Source organism: Dipodomys merriami, unplaced genomic scaffold (assembly GCF_024711535.1).
Source record: "Dipodomys merriami isolate MVZ:Mamm:240054 unplaced genomic scaffold, mDipMer1.0.p SCAF_557, whole genome shotgun sequence".
Lineage (NCBI taxonomy): Eukaryota > Metazoa > Chordata > Mammalia > Rodentia > Heteromyidae > Dipodomys > Dipodomys merriami.
In genome coordinates, this window is record NW_027206132.1 from 331116 (window position 1) to 349627 (window position 18512).

An 18512-nucleotide genomic window follows, 5' to 3' on the forward strand; every position below is an offset into this window, starting at 1 on the left:
GACTGCTGATGGATGGTACCTTTTCAGGTGCTCCTATACATTTGTAAATTTTCTTTGAGCAAGTGTTTTTCCATCGTTTGTTTTGAGGTATTCAAAATATCAGTACTGTCACTAACCACAAACATAGAACAGCAAAGATGATGGGACACCTTGCCAAAGAACTCAGAAATCACAGGAAGTGATAGGAAAGAGACACCAGAGGACCCAAAGCCTCATTGCTGTCTTCTGGATCGCCAAATCCTGTTTAAAATGCTTTATATTTATTCTACTACAGGGGTGAGATAGTGAGTGGCTACAGGTATGTCCACAAACTAAGGCATCAATCTAGCTTGTGGTTACAAGTATTAACTAAGGTATTGTTTGTATACATAGTGATAATTGAATCCCTTATTTTTAGGGAGCAGAAGGGAACAATAGTCATTACAACCATAGCACAGACATCCATCTTGTCCCCAAAGAATTAAACTTTTAGTGTACAACAGCTCTAACTTAAATACTTTTGAGGTAATAACCCATACCCCTGTCTTCCCTTAACTGTTTGACCTTTCCAGAGCAGAACTCTCAGGCTTTTGATTGCCATTTGAGATGGCTTCCCAATATATCCCTTTCCAGGTATAACAATTTGACTCTAGAATCCCTCACAAGTACTATTACAGATCGGTTATTTTGAAAGGCTATTTTTTTCTAGGGTAGGTTCACTTTTTTAAATTGTATTTTATTTAAAGGTACTGCATAGAGTGGTTACAGTTACATGAGTAAGGTACATTCCATGTTGAATATTGTTACCCACTCCATTGTTGCTCTCCTATCCTTTCCCACCCCCACCCTTACCCCCCCCACCCCAAAGTTGTAAAGTTCATTGCCAGTAGAGTGTATTGTGAATGTCATTGTTGCAATGGATCACTTCTTTCATCATTATGTTATTTCCCTTTCCTTCTCCAAATCAGAAAATGTATATACAAAATGGAAGGTATCAGAATCAAGACAGAGATGTCCAGGGATACATCAAAGACAAATGAAATAAAATAAGATCTAGATACACTACTTTCCGACATCATGGTTGATACCTGAAAAAAAAAGTACTTGTTGTTTCCATGTCTTGGAGTTCATTTCAATTAGCATCATTTTGTATGGTCAAATGTACATAGCTCTGGAGCCAGCAATCCCACTCATGGGCATTTGTCGAAATTATCTCTAGATACTTAATGGATGAAAAATGAATTGAAAATAGCAGAGAAAAACAAATCATCATGCAGGTATTCTGATTTTGTAATTCTAATATGAAAGAACTGAAGCTTTTGTTTCATGAAGAAGGAAGTTTAGCCTGTAATTTAAATGCAAGTCATCAGTTGTAATGAGTCTAAAGTCTTTTCCTTCAAGATAATCAAGAGTACTATACTCATCCTCTGAAGAGGATTGTTTTATTATTATTTTATTTTATTTTATTTTAATTAGCTTTGCTTAATATTAATTTACTTGTAGAAAATAAGTTAAAATATCTTCTCTCCGGCTGGGAAGGTGGCTCAGTGGTAGTATTTGCTTTGCATGCAAGAAGCCCTGCGTTCAATTCTTCAGTACCACATAAGCAAAAAGAAAAATGCCAGAAGTGGTGCTGTGGCTCAAGTGGTAGAGCGCTAATCTTGAGCTGAAGAGCTGAAGGACAGCGTCCATGCCCTTAGTTCATGCCCCACGACCGGACTCCAAAAAATAAAACACTAAAACTACAAGCAAAAGTCTGTTTTTGCAGCATTATTACCATATCTAAGATATGCAACCAGTCCAGATGCCCCCTCAATAGATGAATGCATCAGGAAAATGTGGTATATATATATATATATATATATACACAATGGAATTTCATGCTGCTATCAGAAAGAATGGCACAGCCCCTTTCTTAAGAAAATGGAAAGACATGGAAAAAATCATTATGTGAAGGAAGCCAGACTCAAAGAAACATAGGCTCTATGGTTTCCCTCATTTTTATTAATTAATATATGCTTAGGATAGTCCTGGCAGATAGGTTCATTTTCTTACACTCTTAATGGTCGCTGTATGTGTGTGTGTGTGTGTGTGTGTGTGTGTGTGTGTGTGTGTGTGTGTGTGTGTGTGTTTGCAGTAATGAAACTTGACTCGGAGCCTCAAGATCTTGCGTGTTTTTTCACTCATGACTGACTGAATCTGTGCTATTTTAACCAAGGTTTCACTCTGTGTTTGATTGAACAATTGAACATAAATATCTCATGGATTGCTACCCCAGTCATCTGTGAACCATGGTCTTCCAATTTCAGCCTCATGAGATGAGATTCTGAAATCTAGCTCTATTGCCAAGTGTCTTTTGCTTTGTTTGGTTTGGTTTTGTTTTTGTTGTTTTTGTGCATCCAAAATCTGTATGGAAAACAAATAATTTATAATCAGGACTATTCACATAAAATGTGTGTTGTTTAAAGATTACCTTAATAATGTAATCCTTTTGCATCCACATTATGTGATTTGATTTTTTGAACTCTATTGTTGCAGTCAAGTGACTTATATATAATTTGAATCTTCTTGTCTTGGTTTTATAGGGTGTTAGGTGTTTAAAAACAATTTATCAATGTTTAACTCTGCACTACTGAAACAAGACCTTCATGATTATTCAATGCGCTGTAAATCATAAGTTTATCACTACTTGAGGCACCATATGAGAACAAATAGTTTCCTATAATACCTACACATATTTTAGACCTCAATGTCATGCAATGCACACTTCTGCCAAATATGCAAGGGCATCCTTTGTAATTCTCCATGGATTTTCACTGTTCTTCTCTCTACTCTCCAGTGCTAAGTCCTGTGATGCTCATGTTGATTTCCTCCCCTGTTACATTCATCATTGCATCTTGGGAACTACTGGTATGCATTACTGTACTTCTGTTCATTCTCCTTGTGCTTCGGCTTGTACCCCTCTCACCTCGAAGGGGATAAAAATTGGGGATATTGACATGACATTTTGTACTTCTCATTGTTCCAACAGGGAGGGGGGTATAATTGGGTAGGGGTAGGGGGGTAAAATTGGGTGGGGGGAGGGGGGAGGCGGGGAAGGGAAGTGAAGGGTAAACAAAGGAGGAGGCTGCAATGCTTGGTAAGAAATGTATGCATTATCCTGCCCATGTAATTGTAGCCCCTCTGTACAGTATGTTCTCAAATAAAATAAAATACAATTAAAAAAAATTGGGGATATTTGCTTTACTCTTTATCTCAGACATCTATCTTTACTTTCTAGAAATACATTCATTGAATACCTTCTGTAAATTCTAGTGTCTTGAAAATTATTAGATCAGTACTGTAACTTAGGTAAAAGATTATTGCAATCATGCTTTAATAGATGCTGTTCATTGGATAATGTTTACTTCAAGGTCTGCCTGCCTGCTTCCTTTTCACTGTTTATTTTTCAATGTAGTCTTTTATTCTGGAAAATATTTATGGGCCTAGTGAAGATCAATTCCTACTGTAATTAGTCATTAATTTTATTCCAACCTCATTTCACACATCCTTCTGAGTTTCTTCAGGGTCTGTGTAGTGCTTCATATTTTTAGATATGTTTTAACATTGATGCATCCAATGATGAAGACACACACCTTAAGTCACCATTTTGATGACTGAAAAGAAACCATGCTGCAATCTCACTATATGGCAATTTTCTGGTTTTAAATTCTTTTAGATTAAAATTGATCCTGAACAACAAACATTCTGTGTACAATTTTATATTTTCCTAATTATTTTAGTATACTTCCCAATATTATATAAAGTTAAAACATTATCACTTAGTTTTAGGATTTCTAAAACAGTCAGAGTAAAAGTTCTATTCATTAACAATTTTAAAATAATAGAGTATCCATTATGTCCATTATGACCAAGTGAGATATTTTAAAATTTTTATTTGTAGTCCTTAAAGGTTTTGCTGGGGAATCAAGTCCAGTGCTTCATGTGTCTTAGTCTACTGTGGGCCTCTGAGCCTGACTTGACCTGTGGTTTTATTTTCACTCAACTGGAATAAAGAAATATTTCACTAGGAATTATTACTTGCTTACTTTCTCCAATATCTCTCGCATACATAAGAGTAATATAATTCTACACGGACTGAAAATGGTGTTTCTATTAGAGTAATTGTTTCTTTTTTTGTATCCCCACTCTTCATTGTCTTGTCCTTTTCCTATCATCCCTTCCCATAAAACTTGACTGGATCCACTGGAAACCCACTTGCAGTCAACCTCATCCTTAAAAGCCCAACCTTAACTAACCTACCCCCTGGTAGTCTTGCTATAAACTTTCAAAGTCCTGACTGCAACCAGAATCCTTCCTGAAAGTCCTCCTCTGCTATAGGGAAAGCCTTCTTCCACTCCACCCCTTCCTGGAATCCCTGTTCTGCACCACCAAAAACCAGGCCACATCCACATCTCCTCCTATGATCCGCCTTAGTGCACCAAGAACCCCGCCTATATCAGGCTCCTCCCTCTAATCCTAACTTCATCCACCAGATACCCTGTTCCTAACTATTCTATTCCCTCATTGTCCCATTGCTCCCATATTCAATTACATCCAAGCTCCTATCGCCCTTTCATACACCACTCCCATCCAGACTTCTCCTTCGACCCTTCCTGGTTTCATCAGAAACTCCATCCATAACTAGTCTACTTCTAAGTGGCCTAATGTCTTAAACCCAGTCCTGAACCTGCCTCTTCCCACAAAGCCATTCATGCAACACCAAAAACCCTCCACCTCTCTATAACTGCCCTTGTAGCCTGCCTTGGTTAACCAGAAGCTTCTCACACAGCCCATCTTCTGCCTGGAAAGCCAGCCCTGCTCCACCACAGCCTTCTCTACCTCCATATCTACTCTCTCAATGGCTGTATTGTTCCCGAGATGAATCCTCCCCTTATTGGATCCTCCTGCAGATCCACACTCTACTCAACCTGTTACCCTGCCCATAATTACCCTACACATTTGTAGACCTTCCACTCCTTCTCAAAGTCCCTCTTCCAATTAATCCCATGGCTCCAAGCCCTGACCTGCTCTAGAAAACCCCCACTAGACAACCCCCAACACACTATCCCATCTCTCGACACCCATATTGCCCCACTGCAAACCACTGCATCTGTTGGCCTCCCTCTGGAAGCCTCACCAGGCTCAACTGTAAATCCCTGTTCCTTCATAGTCCCTTTGTGAAGGTTGCCTTGCCCCACTGGAAACCCTGTCCAAAGTCTAATGTCTTGCCTTGCAACCCTGAAATCCCCACCCAACCTTACTACTCTTTTCGAAGTGGTGACTGGCTACACCAGAAACCCTGTCCTAACTAGTCTAGTCCACTGGATCTTATCCCTGCTATAACAAAGCTCTGGTCCTGAAAAAATTCCTCCGTACATTATTACTATATCCTGCTCTGCCAGAAACCCCACCTCCACCCTAACACACTTCCCAAAGGCCTGCTATTCTCCACCAGAAACCACGCCCATTCCTCTCCCACTTCTTCCCAGCACCGCTATTTCCTCTCACAGACCCTGAAAAGCCTCTCCCTCAAAGCTCCACATTCCTGCACTAGAATCCCCATCTTCTGTCAGCCTCTTGCCTTCATTCTCTTCCCTTCCTTATGGGAAATCTCACTCTACATATCCCACCGGGGCTCACAGTGCTACATCACAACCCCTCCTCTAAGTAAACTCCTCCTTTGTAGCCTTGTTCTTCCCTTTCAAAGCTCTGCCCCAAAAAGACTCCTCCCCAGTGACCCTGCCTTCTTCCACTGAAACCCCATCCACCTGCCAGTCTCCATACTAAAGTCCCACCTACTCCACAAGAGACACTGCTCCTAACAAGTCTAGTCTTTCTTGTCCCCTCCCTGCTGTCTCAAAGCCCTACACAGACTGGCTTTAACCCTCAAAGCCCCACCCTGCTCTACCACAGAGGCTGTGACAATACCAACACCTCATTTGAACCAGACAGGGCTCCACCAGAAACCCCACACCAACTCATCCTTGAAGGTCCCACCTAGTAACTTTTATTACAAATGTGATTTTATAATGGTTACAGAATTCATACTAATCAATATGATAAGAAAACAATATTGCCAAAAGACAACAAAAATTAGACAGCGATTAGATGCCTTAGTCAAGTTTGGGCTTCTGTTACCAGGCAGATACACATTGTGTGAAAATGTGTGAAGATGATTCCTCTAACTGGAAAGCATTCTTTGAAGTATCAGTAAAGTTTCATGAGTGATCATTTTATTTCTAGAATTTTCGTGTACTTTTGTGTCCATTAATTTAAAAATATCAGTTATTTTAAATCCTCTGGTTTGGTTGAGTAAAGCGTATTAAAATGCAAAAAAAAATGACTTTCAAATCATCCCTCTAATGAATAATTTTGGACTTGCTTACTTTACTATGTACCAGAGGTTTTAGTAAGAGAAATTCTCTACCAAAGTCCACTTTGAATTTCCTCCTTCCACTAAAGTGCCCTTTGGAAAATATTGAAGTCAGATTATACAAGTAGAATGCTAGAAATAAAAACGTATTTGAGATCATAACAAAATCATGATGAAGACCCTAGTCAATATGTTTCAAATTTTCTAATGAAAGAAACTTAAGCATATTTAACTGCAGACTTTCTGAAGACTAGAAGACAAAAATATAAGAAATGCTCTCTTATACCATGGTTCTGAAAACAAAACAAAACCAAGGAAAGACATCATAATGAGACAGAAGGGAATGATGAACTTGTACATGTGATATAGAATGTAAAAATACACTGAATCAGGTAAAAATAATTTTGGTCACAATACCTGCTTGTTCAATATATTTCATTGTATATATTGTTCATTGTTAATCTGTGACTTAATATAGGTCTCAGCAGGGATCTACCAAGGTAATTGTGTAGTTAGTCAATTTCGTCATTGCAAGATCATCAGGATGATAAACTCCCACATGCCTTAACATGCCTGCAGCAGCACTAGACATACATTCCTATTGGTCAAACAGTGTAAGGCAGACCTGTATTTAACCCAAGCTATGTATGTGGTATGCTATGCCTTTTTTTAAGCTTGATACAAAATGTCTCTGCCCAGAATTAAATGATGGCATTTATAGCTAAAATGATTTAGGGTTATTGTTAACATCTTACACATGCTGAGGTTTTTATTTATAACTCTCCTTTGCCTTTTCTGTCTTCTTCCCTTTCTTTCTTTTCTTTTTTCTTTTCTTTCTTTCTCTCTGTTTTCTATCTTTCTTTCTTCCTTCCTTCCTTGATTTCTTTCTTTCTTTCTTTCTTTCTTTCTTTCTTTCTTTCTTTCTTTCTTTCTTTCTTTCTTTCTTTCTTCCTTCCTTCCTTCCTTCCTTCCTTCCTTCCTTTCTTTCTTCCTTTCTTTCTTTCTTTCTTTCTTTCTTTCTTTCTTTCTTTCTTTCTTTCTTTCTTTCTTTCTTTCTTTCTTTCTTTCTTTTTCTTTCTTTTCTTTCTTTTTTCTTTCTTTCTTTCCATCTTTCTTTCTTTCTTTCTTTCTTTCTTTCTTTCTTTCTTTCTTTCTTTCTTTCTTTCTTTCTTTCTTTCTTTCTTTCTTCCTTCCTTCCTTCCTTCCTTTCTTTCTTCACTTTTCCTTCCTCTTTTCGGAAATGAGTATGAATTTAGATATTTTGTTTGCTGAACAAGTTTTCTACCATTAGAATAATCCTTTTTCGATTTCTTTACTTTTGCTCATAGGTTATCCATTTTGCTGAGGGCTGAACACAGGTTAAGTTCCTCAACTCTGTCTGCCAAGTAGCAGGGATCACAAATGCATTCCAAAATGCGAACAGTTAGGAGGATATGAGACTCATTACTTTTCTTGCACACTGGTTCTGATCTGTGATCCTCTCAAATTCTACCTCTTCAATTAGTGATGTGAGTTCCAGTAGCCTGCCCTCAGTATAGATCATCCAAATGAATTATTGAAGGCAATTTCACTTTAATCTCTTTTTTTTTTGCCAGTCCAGGGGCTGAGATGGTTTTATTTCGAGACAAATTTTGTGTATATATGCACATTAGCTTTAAAATATTACTTTTTCCCCCTTTTTTTCTTTTTAATTTTCTTGGTCAAGAGGCTTGAATTCTGGGTCTGTGCGCTGTCTCTGGGCTCTTCAGATCAAGGCTAGCACATTAACACTTGAGCCACAGTGCGACTTCTGGTTTTCTGGTGGTTAATTTGAAGTAAGAGTGTCATGGATTTACTGCCAGGGCTAGCTTTGAACTATTGTCCTCAGATCTCAGCTCCTAAGTAGCTAGGATTACAGGCATGAGCCACTGGCACCCAGCTAAAAATGTTACTTATTTTAAGTTCTGTTATTTAGTTGGTGTAGTAACATGAGTGTAAAGAATGGTAAAATTCAAGTTACCTCTCTAAATAATTTCAGAGTTTAATTTTCATATTTATTGCAGTTATTAATAACAGAAACTCCAAAAGTAACAGAATAATCCTTCATTTTCTCCTTCCCATAGGTACTACTGGAAAAGAATGAGTGAGATCTAAGACAATATGTACTTGAAATTATAAAAAATTTTTTTGATGATACATAAAGAGCCAGATATCACAACATGCTTCTCGTTTTCTAAAGAAAGGAATGTCATGAAAGTGTATTTATTGGTAGGCTTTTCACCTGAAAAACAAAGAAAAAACAATATCATAAAAAAGCTGAAAGGGATCAGCAACCATGTAAGTGTGATATAGCATTGGAGACTTTAAGACATGAACTGGTTCAGGCAAAGTAATACTTTGGAAAAGTTATCTGTAGACTAAATTCATTCATTAATTTTTTTTTATTTTTACTTACATGTCACTTAAAATACAAATGCATACATGTGTGCGCAATATATATATATATATATATATATATATACATATAAGCAGTATCTGTCCAGTGAACTGTATGGTTATGTATGGTTAGGTAATTTCATCATGTCAAGTTCATCAAAAAGAAGGACTTCCATATACCTTAATAACCCTGCAACACCACTGCACACGCAAACTTAAGTGTTCACCATTGTAAGCTAGACTTCTGTTTTACCAAAGCTTTATATATATGGTGTTATTTTTTTATTTAGTCTTGACACAAAATGTGTGTGCTCCTAGAAATAAATTATGGCATTTATAACTACAATAATTTAGTGTAAATCGTTACATTGAACACATGCTCAGTATGAGTTTTTCTTTCTTTCCTTTTCTTATTTAATCTTTAGGAAGCTGATTTGAGTTTTGATGTTGTGTTTCCCAGACAAGTATTCCATCACTGGAGTCACTCCACCAATCCTTTCTAGTTTAAGTTACTTTACTTATAGAGTAGCAATTTTTGCACCCATCCCAAAAAGCAGGGATCATGATTGCATTCCAATATCCCTAATTGTAGGTTGATATGGGTGATACTTTCCTTCCTAGACTGATTCACAACTGTGATCCTCTCAAATTCTACCACTTTAGTTAATTGTGTGAGCTCCAGTTCTCCTTAATTCTAGAAGATAGGACAGACATAAATGATTACAGGTAATTTGAATGACTCATTGGCTAATATAGGTGATTTGATATTAAAGTGTAAGGTAAGTTTGAAAGTATAATCACAGTAGTGAGATACTTTGCTAAGTAATTTTGTTTCACATTAATAACACATCTTGACCAGGAGTAAGGACTTATTTTACTGTCTGTCAACTTGTATGTCATTTCGTAAAATAAACTTCACTTCTTCCATGTGGGATAAAGAACTTTGAATGGTCTGATGTGCTGGTTGCCCTCCACCGAGGGAAAAGTCACCCAGTTAGGGCACCAGCCCTAGGAGTGGCTTTCTTCACTGGGTAATCAGAGCCAGAAGCTGCCCCTCCCTCTAGCAGCCTCGACAATCATTTTAAAATCAGTAAACAGAAACCCTGAGAATGGCTCCAGGCTGGGCTCTGTGAGTTTTTCACAAACTGGCCCCCAGGAAAAGCTACAATCTGTTGAAAGGCCTCAACTCTACCCAGAACCTAGCCACATCACTGCATCCCCTCTTTTGCAATACTCAAAGCAGATCTGCCTCCCAATGAACTAGCCAGGGAGGAGGATCGCCAAATCCTGGGTAAAGCAGAGCAGTTTTCTGCCTGTTTGAACAAACTGACTTAAGAAACCAACCAAGCCACAGGACCACAAGCAGACCAGAGATTCCAACAAGAGGCTGGTTACAGACCCAAGGGAGATACAGGATTTTTCTCACCCCTCCCCAAACAAATCAAAAAATTTTTTTCTTCTTCCTCTACTTTTTTTAATTTTTTGGTACCTTATATAATTTTTTTTCTTTTCTAAAACTTTTCTTAATCTTTAATTTTTGCCTTTTTTGAAAAAGAATGTTTTCCAGTAACTTTTTTTCCTCTTATAATTTTTATTTTAGAGATACGTGAGTGTGCGTTATTCTTTCTTTTTTTGTTTTCTTTCTCTTTTTTTATTCTTTTTTAATTACCTTTTTGTTTTTTGTTTAGCTCTATTGAACTTTTCATCTTTTTTTCTACCTTTTTTATCCTTTTCACCTTCTCCTCTCTTTTGTTCTTCTTTATGTGACTTAATTCTTGTCCTGCACATCCTCAGATAAAACCTTAGATGACTATTAGACCCTATCCCCCATTGTGTACACACTCAATCCACAAATTTATCATTGAATTCAAAACCGTTAAGACTTAAATTCCTTAATAGCAGTACTACATCTTTATACCTATATAATATTTGAAGCATTTTTATTTTTAAGTTTTTCACATCTCTTTATATCCCTCCGCTTCTCTCAATATATTCACGTTCTTCTCTAAATAGATTGCTATTGGTCTACATTATTTTATTAATTTTTACTTTTCTATTTTTTCTGGTCTCTTTTCTTTTCCCTTTCCCTTTCTTCTTTTTTTATTCCCTCTATACTTTCATCCTACCCAACCTATTTCCTGCTTTGATATTAGGACTTAGTTAACTCTCCCTGAGCCTCCCCACATCAATCTATTCCTATTTTTTACCCACATCTCTCCCTAACCCTAATAATTTCTGGTCTTCCAAATCCTTCTTTGCGGTTGGTAGCCCATTAACATATAGTTGTTTGATGTTAAATAGATGTATCTGTTGAACTAGATTATATCTGTAGACTATTGACTGCGGAAATTCAGACTTTGGTTGATGCTTGCCGTAGGATAGTGTTCTAGCACAAAACTGGTGCTATTTTCATCACAAATGGGCAGAGTAAGCTGGAAAAACACAAGAAAAAGGGCAAATCCAGTTATCTCAATTCCCAATCTTGATAATCAGGGGACAGAACAGATAATGAATAATCAAGAGAAGAATTCCCAAATAGCTGTACAAACACTGCTGGCAAACATGATAAATGAAAAGATTGAAAGCATACAAAGGACGCTGTATGAGTATGATAGGGAGAGAGAGGAGGCAATCCAAAAGTTTATACAGGAATATCATAAGTGTGAGGAAGCTACTCAAAAATTGATACAGGATTTGCCTGAGCAGCATGAGAATACTCAAAGAGAAAGGCAGGAATGGCGTGAGCACGCTGAGAACACTCAAAGAGAACTACAGGAATCAAACGAACGGGAGGAAGCTAATCAAAGAGTAATACAGGAATTGAGAGAGCAGGAAGAGAATACACAAAGATCACTAAAGGCAAAACATGGAATCCATTAACAGAGAGCTGTAGAAAGTCAGGGATACCACAAAGGGAATACTGAATGGAACCCAACAGAAGGAATGAGAGTCCAAGGAAACCATAACCAAACAACTAAGTGATCTGAGAATAACCACTGAACATCAAATTAAGGTGGTAAAGAAGTTCATACAAGATCTAAAACAAAGCTTCAAGAAGGAATTTGAAGCCATCAAAGCTGACCAACTGGAAGGAAAAGAGATAAAAAACAAAGTAGAAAGTTTTGACAGCAGGTTAGACGATGCAGAAGATCGAATCTCAGGGATTGAAGACAGCTTAGATATTATAGAGAAAGAACATACAACAATCCAAGACAAGTACAAGAAATATGATAGATCTATCCAACACTTGGAAGACACCATCAGAAGGTCTAATCTAAGGGTAATGGGTGAAGAAGACCACCTAGAAACAGAAGTAAATGGCCTAGGAAATTTGTTTAACAGGATCCTAGCAGAGAACTTCCCAAATAGATAGGCCTATTCATATACACGAAGGTTTTAGAACTCCAAACAGACCAGACCAGAATAGGACATCACACTGTCACATTATAATCCACACAGGATCAACACACACCAAGGAAAAGAACCTTAAAGCTGTCAAAGAGAAAAGATTAATCACCTATAAAGGGAAACAAATTAGAATCACATCAGATTTCTCAGCAGAGACAATCAAAGCAAGAAGAGCCTGGAATGATGTATGCCATGCCCTAAAAACTAACAACTATTAACCAAGAATACTGTACCCATCTAAACTCTCCTTCATAACTGAAGGCCAAATAAAAACCTTCCATAGCAAAGAAAAATTGGAACAATACATCCCCACCAAACCAGCCCTACAAAAGATTCTAAAAGATGTCCTACACATAGAAAACCAACAAGACCACAACAAAGACCAAGAAACAGCACCCAAACTGAGAATCCAAGAACCATAGGAAGAACCCACTTTTCGCAGCCCCCAAGAAGATGGATAACATGGAAGGAACTCCCAATACCTCTCAGTCCTATCTCTTAACGTTAATGGACTGAACTCTCCAATTAAGCGACATAGACTGTCTAGTTGGATTAAAAAACAAGACCCTTCTATCTGCTGCCTGCAGGAGTCACATCTTGCCCATAAAAACAAACACATATTCAATGTTAAAGGCTGGAACAAAATCTACCAAGCAAATGGCCCCCATAAACAGGCAAGAGTTGCAATCCAAATATCAGATAAAATAGACTTCAAATTAAAATTTGTGAGAAGAGATAAAGAAGGTCTCTACATACTAATTAAGGGATATCTCCTTCATGAGGATATTAGAATGCTAAATATCTAGTCGACAAACAATGGAGCAACCAAATTTTTCCAAGAAACACTACTTTCCCTCAAATCCCATATGAATTCAAGATATTAATTGTTGGGGATGTTAACACACCACTCTCCCCACTAGATAGATAAACTGGGCAAAAACTCAAAAGAGAAACCGCAAACATAAACAGCTGCATAGATCAACTAGATTTAATAGATATCTACCGAACATTTCACCCAACAGCATCAGAACACACAGTTTTCGCAGCAGCACATGGAACATTTTCTAAAATAGACATCATTTTAGCCACAAAGCAAACCTGTCTAAATTCGGAAACATTGAAGTAATACCTTGCATTCTCTCTAACCACAAGGGAATAAAATTGAACTCAACAACAAAAGCCACCAAAGAAAGTTCAATATCACATGGATGCTGAACAACAAACTTTTGAATCATAAGTGGGTCATGGAAGAGATTAGAAAAGAAATTCAAATGTTCATGCTATTCAACAAAAATGAACAGAAACTACCAGCTCCTCTGGGACACAGTAAAAGAAGTACTCAGAGGCAAGTTTTTGGCCCATCGACTTCAACAATTCATCCAAAAAATCATACACCACGATCAAACAGGATTCATTTCAGGGATGCAAAGCTGGTTCAATATACGCAAACCAATTAATATTATTCATCACATCAACAGGGGCAAGAATAAGAACCACATGGTTATTTCAATAGATGAAGAAAAGCATTCGATAAGATCCAGCACCCATTTATGATGAAGGTTTTCGAAAAATTAGGAATCCCTGGAACATTCCTCAATACAATGAAGTCTGTATATGACAAACCTACAGCCAGCATTATACTCAATGGTGAAGAACTAAAGCCATTTCCTCTTAACTTAGGAACAAGACAAAGATGTCCACTCTCTCCACTTCTCTTCAATCTAGTATCAGAATGCCTAGCTACAGCAATAAAACAAGATGCAGACATAAAGGGTATCCAAATAGGGAAAGAAGAAATAAAACTCTCACTCTTTGCAGATGACATGATCTTGTATTTAAAGAATCCCATAGATTCCACTCCAAAATTACTCAAGCTGATTCAAAACTTTGGCAAAGTAGGAAGGTATAAAATTAACCGCCCCTAATCAATGGCTTTTGTGTATGCCAGCAATGAGGAAAGTGTGGCTGAAATTAGGAAAATAACTCCATTTGTAGTAGCCCCACAAAAAATAAAATACCTAGGAATTAACTTAACCAAAGAAGTGAAGGACCTCTATGATGAAAACTTTAAAATCTTGAAAAAGGAAATCAACACAGAACGTAAAAAATGGTTAAACCTCCCATGCTCCTGGATTGGAAAGATTAAAATTGTGTGAAAGGCAATACTTCCCAAGGTTATCTACAAATTCAACGTGATACCAATCAAAATTCCAACCTCATTCTTCAAGGAAATAGAAGAGGCAATCCAAAAATTCATATGGAACAATAAAAACCCCGAATAGCAAAAACACTCCTCAACAGAGAGAACACTGCTGGAGGAATATCAATACCAAATTCAAACTCTACTATAAAGCCATAGTAATCAAAACAGCTTGGTATTGGCATAAGAACAGACTTCAGGACCAATGGAATAGAATTGAAACCCAGAAATGAACCTACAGACCTATAGCCATCTAATCTTCGATAAGGGAGCTAAAGAAATAGAATGGAAGAAAGACAGCTTCTTCAGTAAATGGTGCTGGCAAAATTGGTCAACTACATGTAGAAAAGTAAAGCTAGATCCTTATATATCATTCTACACCAGAATCAAATCCAAATGGATCAAAGACCTCGAAGTCAAAGCAGGCTCTCTGAAAACATTACAGGATGGAATAGGAGAAAACCTAGGTCTCAGTGGCTCAGGCCAAAATTTTTTGAATAGAAACCCGGAACCACAACAAATCAAAGAACGTTTGGACAATTGGGATTGCATAAAGTTGCATAGCTTCCGAATGGCAAAGGACATAGCTAGCAAGATCAATAGAAAGCCCACTGATTGCGAGAAGATCTTCACTAGCCATATAACAGAAAATGGTCTCATATCTAAAATATACTTGGAACTCAAAAAATTAAATCCCCTAACAACAAATCCTCAAAGAAACAACTGCCCATTAAATAAGTGGGGGAAAGATTAAAGAGAAGCTTCTCTGAAGAAGAAAGAAGGATGGCCAATAGACACATGAAGAAATGCTCAACCTCCCCAGCCATAAAAGACATGCAAATCAAAACAACATTGAAATACCACCTCACTCCAGTTAGAATGGCAAAAATCAACAACTCTGTACAAGAACAGATGCTGGAGGGGTTGTGGACACTAGGGAACCTTACTTCATTGTTGGTGGGAATGTAAACTTGTTCAACCACTTTGGAAAGCAGTATGGAGGTTCCTCAGAAGACTTCACATAGAGCTCCCCTATGACCCAGCAAAACCACTTTTGGGCATTTACCCAAATGTTTACAAACAAGACCACACTAAATCTACCAGCACAACTATGTTTATTGCAGCATTATTTATCATAGCTAAGATATGGAACCAACCCAGATGCCCGTCAGTAGATGAATGGATCAAGAAAATGTGGTATATATACACAATGGAATGCTATGCCCCCATCAAAAAGAATGACATTGACCGATTTGTTACGAAATGGAAAAACTTGGAAAACATTATATTAAGTGAAATAAAGAAGGCCTAAAGAAACATAGGTCTCATAGTTTCCCTTATTAGCAATATCTAGTATATGTATATGTCAGTATATGTCTAGTATATGTATGAGTCAGATATTGTGATGTTAGGAAAATGAACTCTTAGATATATATTTTGATGTTTTTTTCTTTCATGCACGTGTTTCTAACGCATTTATAAGATTATTTCTTTGTTGCTTTTTATGGCCCTCCCCCACAGTATAACCACCGCTTTCACTATATTTGATGTCAGTATAACTAGTGGAGGAGATGGGGAAAAACAGGTCGTTTAAGGATACAGGTGGACCTGTTCCAGCAACTCAGGAGGCTGAGATCTGAGTATCGCGGTTCAAAGCCAGCCTGGGAAGGAGAGACCAGGAGACTCCTATCTCCAATAAACCACCAGAAAACCGGAAGTGGCCCTGTAGCTCAAGTGGTAGAGCGCTCACTTTGAGCTGAAGAGCTGAGGGACAGCACCCAGGCCCAGAGTTCAAGCGCCACTATCGACAAAAAAAAAAAAAAAAGAAACATAGGTCCCATGGTTTCCCTTATTTGCAATATCTAGTATATATATGAGTCAAGCAGAAAAGGTCAGATAATGTGATGTTAGGAAAATGAACACTTAGATATGTATTTTATTGTTTTTTTCTTTCATGCATGTGTTTCTCATGCATTTATAACATTATTTCTTTTTTGTTTTTTATGTCCCTCCCCCACAGGATAACCACCGCTTTTACTATATTTGATGTCAGTATAACTTGTGGAGGAGATGGGGAAAACCAAGTCGTTTAAGGATACAGGTGGACCTGTTCCAACAATGAGAAGTACAAGTTGTCCTGTTGAAAACGAGCTTTACAACGTCGGTGTGTGTGTGGGAGAATGATTGGGTGGGGGGCAGGGGCGAGGCTGGGAACGGATGTGAAGTGCAAACAAAGGAGGAGGCTGCAATGCTTGGTGAGAAATGTATGCATTATCCTGCCCATGTAATTGTAACCCCTCTGTACAGTATATTCACAAATAAAATAAAATAAATAAAAGTAAAAATAATAAAATAAATAAAATAAAAATTTAAGATAAGTTTCCAAAAAATTTCTTTTGGATTTTTGATTTTTTGTTTTTTTTCGGGGGGGAATGGGAAGACCCCGTAACTTCCCTGTGTCCATAACGAGTCTCTTGGGAGAGTCTCGGGTCTGCTTGTGTTGTTTGGTTTTCCTATGGCTTGATTGGTTTCTTGTCTGTTTGGGCAGGCAGAAACTGCTTTGTGTTAGGCATGTTTTTTGATCCTCTTCCCAGGCTATTTCAGTGGCAGGGAGATCTGCTTAGAGGATCACAAATCAGAGAGATGGCTGTTTCCTCTAGTTTGGAGATGCTGTGATGCACCTAGGTTCTGGGTATGGTTGAGGTCTTTCAGAAAACAGTAGCTTTACCTTGAGTTGCTAACTCCTGAGACACTCACAGAGCCCAGCTTGGAACTTTTCTCGGGCTTTATGTTTACTGAATTTCAATTGTTTGTCTAGGCTGTTGTAGGGAGAGGCAGTCTTTGGCTGTGTTTACCTGGTGAAAAAGTCACTCTTCTGTGGGCGCAGTTTTTACTGCCTGGGCTGGGTGACTTTCTCCTGGGTGGAACTGACATCATAACTGACATCATAACTGTCTTCATAAGCCTGTTGTGTGATCGTGATATTTCCCCTGCCAGGTAAGTATGGGAATGGATGGGAATGGGAAAGAAAGGAGGAGGCTACAATGCTTGATAAGAAATGTACTCATTGTCGTTTCCCTGTAATTGTAAACCCTCTATACAATATTTTCACAATTAAAAAAAAACCTATTGTGAATATTGTAACATCGTAAACCTATTGTGACCTCATCCCCAGTATAGTATCACCATCTAAGTATAACATCAAAATATTATTATCACTCGATATTGTAACATCATGTTGTCATTGTGATATCACTGTTCCTTTAGGTTTTTCAAACCTATTATGACCTTATAATATTTTACAAAACTCGTGGCCTTTGAGCCTATTAACTTGTTAACTTGCATAAAACACAAGAAAATCCAATGAGGCACATTGAAGATAACTTTATTTACACTAGAGATGGGCCTGCATTTACCTTGTCCTGGCCTGTACACTCAGTGACAGCCTAACCCCAACCACCAAACATAAGACCTCCAATAGGCATAGTTAATTGGTTTGCAAAACACCAACCCCCCAAATTATCATTTCTACCCTCCAAACTTCAATAGGTAAGGCTTTATCCTTTTCCCTTATTCCCTCCTTCTTTATAGACTTTTCCTGCATTTCCCTTTTTCCCTTCTATCACTTCTTTCTTCTCTTTAGGTCTCTCAACTACACTTCTCTGGACATGTGGCCAATTGGCTTCCGTCCCCTCCTGTTCTACCTCAAATTCCACTTCTCCCAGGTCTTTCGCCTCCTGCTGTCTCACCACTTCCTTCCTTGCAGGTCATTCTTTGATTTTCTCCAATTCCATTGCTCTGACCATATAGCCTATATATAGGTTGAACCCCTCCATCACTCCAGTGGGTCTCCTACCTAACAGTTTTCAACCACCACTTCACAAACTGCCCAATCAATTCTTCACAGTTCATCATGTGAGGATGACATCCTACCCCCTCTAGCAGCATGCAATGCTCACTTTGTGTGGCATGCCACATGCACTCCAGTGGGCCAAGTCATGAGCCAACATTGCTTAGTGGGCCCCGCTCATTATTAGGACCATGCTGCTTTATATATCCCCCACTGTTTTTTCATGTCCAATCAAATCCTTGATT